The sequence below is a fragment of the Eptatretus burgeri genome, unplaced genomic scaffold, assembly GCF_056783735.1.
Source record: "Eptatretus burgeri isolate ZD-2024b unplaced genomic scaffold, Ebu_testis_v1 Ebu_testis_scaffold_613, whole genome shotgun sequence".
NCBI lineage: Eukaryota > Metazoa > Chordata > Myxini > Myxiniformes > Myxinidae > Eptatretus > Eptatretus burgeri.
The window spans coordinates 20,001-23,967 of NW_028222562.1; the positions used below are offsets into that span (position 1 = coordinate 20,001).

Genomic DNA, 3,967 nt, shown 5'->3' on the forward strand with positions numbered 1-3,967 from the left:
GTGTGTGTTGCTTTCCCTGTCTGTCTCTTCATCCATACCCTTGACTTATTATTTTTTTTTTTCAGCACTATCGCACAACATCAGCTGTTGAAGCAATCTTGTACAACACATGATTTTCTGGAGGTAAATATTTCTGAATTATTATTAATATCACTCGTATAACACATGATTTTCTGGAGGTAAATATTTCTGAATTATTATTAATATCACTCTCTCTTTAGAATGTCGCCTTATGTTGGTTGCATCATTAGTTTGGACGTGGTTTTGTCAGTACACTGGAATTCATTTTATTGACCTTGAAAGGATGACAGGCTCCTGGTGTGTTAATTCAGTGGTCAACGAGGCTTATTCATATTACCATGTAATTATCTTTATAGAACCTAATTATTATCCACTTTTTGTTTCAAAACAGAATATGGTGTCTGAGTTTCGAAATCACAAGACATCTGAAGAAGATTGCTGGGAAAGATTATACATTCTCGCAAATGAATATTTAATATTTTCAATATTAATAAATTATATTTGTTTTGTTTACAATTACTTGATTCTGAATTACAAGAAAAGAATAAAAGAGATGTAAAGGTGTGGGGGGGGGTTGGGGGGAGGGGGGTAGGGGCGCACCCCCAATGCCCCATCACCCCCTCATCCCATCTCTCCCCTCCCCATGTGTGTGTGGGGAAGGGTGGGGGGTGGGATGAGGGAGGTGGTGGGTCAAAGGTTGGGGCGCACAGGGGATGAGGGGGGTGGGGCTTGTGTGGGCGAGGCTTCGGTGGGGGCTTGTGTGGGTGGGGTGTGTGTGGGAGGGGCTTGTGTGGGTGGGGCTTGTGTGGGCGGGGGTTTATGTGGGTGGAGCTTGTGTGGGAGGGGTTTATGTGTGTGGAGTTTTTGTGTGGAGCTTGTGTAGGCAGGGCTTATGTGGGCAGGGTTTATATGGGCAGGGGTTTATGTGGGTGGAGCTTGTGTGGGAGGGGTGAATGTGGATGAGGCTTATGTGGATGAGGTTTGTGTGGATAAATGGATGGGTGGAGAGATGGGGGGATGGGTGGATGAGTGGAGCTTGTGTGGATGGTTGGATAATTTTTTAATTAAATAAACATGTTGTGTGTGTGGGGAACTAATTAACTAATCACTAATTATGTGAATATGATGAATATGGGTGGAGCTTGTGTGGGGTTTGTGTGTGTGGAGCTTGTGTGGAGTTTTTGTGTGGAGCTTGTGTGGGGTGTGTGTGGGGTTTGTGTGGGCGGGGCTTCGGTGGGAGGGGCGTGTGGGCGGAGTCAAAAAGGGGCGGAGTCAAAAAATTCAATTTATTGGAGCTTGTGGGGGGGGGTGTGTGGTGGGGTTTGTGTGGGGTTTGTGTGGGCGGGGGCTTGTGTGGGCGGGGCTTGTGTGGGTGGAGTCAAAAAGGGGCAGAGTCAAAAAATTTCAATTCATCTTTGTCTTTTGTAATTCCTGTGAATAAAATGAACCTAAAATCTCTTCCCCTTCCAAATCATATATCTTATAAGTCCAAGGAACCGTATCTATTACATCAACAATTTTAAAAAGCTCGTTGGTCCATCTTTTCGTATAACCTTTTTCAAAATGAGATTTCCACCTATATATTCTTACGATATCACCAACTTTGAACTTAGGTTTTCTGACATTAATCTCTTTTTCATATTTTAATTTTGTAAATGTTTCTGATGGTTTCATATTTGTTGCTGTGTGAATCGTGTCATTATACTTATCCACAATATCCTGAATAAAAGATGACCATTGTTGTGAACCGAGTTGTGTGAATTTTTTATATAGTCTCTCTTTTAAGGTACGATTAAAACGTTCAACAACAACTGCCTTCCCTTCATTAAAGGTACTGTATAATGTAATACTGTTATTTTTTAGAAAATTCAAAAATGTCTTGTTATAAAACTCTCTACCCTCATCAGTCCACAATTTTTTAGGTTTTCTCTTACTTTTATTAAATATCTGTTGAAAAGCTAACATAAGAGTATTACCTGTTTTGTTTTTTAAAGGGACAACCCACACATATCTACTCCTCAAATCAATAACGGTTAAAGCATACTTGTACCCCTTATCATTATTGAGTTCAATCAAATCAGCAGACCAGATATAATCAACTTCCTTGGAATAAACTTTCCTTCTCTGAAACTTTGTGAATATTGGTTTATGTAATTCATCAGCTAATTGCTCTTCAATCTTAATGACATCATTAGAGCTTACAAGTTTTTTGAATTTCCAAGTCCAAGTTTCAATTTAGCACTGATCATCTTCTTCACAATGAACCGATCAACTTTTTCTCTCAAGGTTGGATTTTGTATCAGAGACAAATTATACAACATTTCTCTATCGGCTTCATGCTTTTCTTCCAACGTTGTGGTATTCCCATAATCAATATCGTGTCTCATGCACACTTCATCAACTCTATTGATTGGTTTACTCCAGGATTTAGGATTGTCTGCCTCATCTAATCTTTTATCCAAGTTTGTGCCTGGACCACAGAAAGAATACCCTGGAAGATGTAATTCCCCTGGTATTCCAGTAGTTGTAAATTTACTTCCTGATAAAAACTTTCGTATATCTCCTCCTAGTTTGTGTTGGGGGATAAATTGATTTTTTTTTGAACCACACACCGAACATATACCTTTTTGTATAACCCTGTTATTTTTACTTTTAATATATGAAATATTTTTAGTATTAGTTTTCTTTTTACATTTGAGACAATAACTCATTTATTTATGAGAAAAATTCCTGCAGAGTGCAAAAACCTTTTTAGTTTCCAACATGCACATTTGAATCTTAATTTTTAAAACATAAAGAATCCTTAGAAATGCCTTCACTCTCTCCACCATTTATTTAAGAAAAAAAAAAAATGAAAAACTTGAATTAAAATACATGTCTTCTCGATGTCAATAGTCTTGTCGAAAGTATTGTAAATAGACTTATCAATTCTTTGTTTTCGTCCTCGGTGGGTTGAGTTATTTTCTGTAATACCCCTATTCTTTTTTGAATCCCACTGGTTTCCATATTTTGATATTTATTCATCCACTCTCTTTCCTCCCTCTCCTCCCTCTCTCTCTTCTCTCTTTCCTCCCTCTCTCTCTTCTCCCTTTCATCCCTCTCTCTCTTCTCTCTTTCCTCCTTCTCTTTCTTCTCCTTCTCTCTCTTCTCCTTTTCCTCCTCTTCCCTCTCTTCTTCAACTCCTTCCTCATCCCTTACTATCCTTGAATCGCTTACACCCCATAGAATATTATACATATATTCATCAGGATTTCTTGTTATTCCTGTATCCAAAATAATTTTTTTACAACAGGAAACCAATAAAATTTCTTTTGAATTTCTAAAAGAGCCTTACCTTTTCTTAACTTTATAATTTTTTCATTATTTAACATTCTAATTAAATCTAAAGTTGTCGGTTTATCAACATCAGCATAATGCCAATCTTTTATTGAAAATACCTCATTCTTATGTTGTAGAACATATTTATTAAAATACCGAATACCCTTTTCTTGAAGGTATGCTTGAACACAGAAATGATAATTTTCTTGAAGCCTTCTTGCTGTCATTTATGTATTAGAAATATATGTTAGAATAATATTATGGCACGAAACACCTCCCCATCTTCCCATAGTTAAATCATTTTGTATTTCCTTACTTATTATATATAATCCTGTTTTTTCTGTTTTCATGAGATAAACAAGGGCAAAACCATTATTATATTTACCCTTATTAAATTATTTTATTTGTTGTTTACTAATCGTAGCCCCACAAAACTCATTCTCGATACCAAGTGGATAATATTCTTCCTTACGAGACTGATTTAATTGTTCCAGGTCTTCGAGGTTAATTTTAAATGACCAATTATACCCTAAATCATTCATATCATACCCCCATTGTTCTATTCTCATACAAACGATACGCCCTTCTTTATAAAAATTTATTTTAATTCGAACTGTGAATACTGTAT

General features: G+C 36.8%; 1 long non-coding RNA gene across 1 annotated transcript in view; it reads left to right on the forward strand.

Annotated features, from left to right (window-relative positions):
• Positions 1-576, forward strand: part of LOC147007127 (uncharacterized) — a 2,361-nt gene extending 1,785 nt beyond the window's left edge. The window contains exons 2-3 of the long non-coding RNA XR_015054380.1: positions 66-123; positions 413-576. This is a non-coding gene — a long non-coding RNA (uncharacterized LOC147007127). The remainder of the gene's footprint in view (positions 1-65; positions 124-412) is intronic.
• The last annotated feature ends 3,391 nt before the right edge of the window (positions 577-3,967 follow it).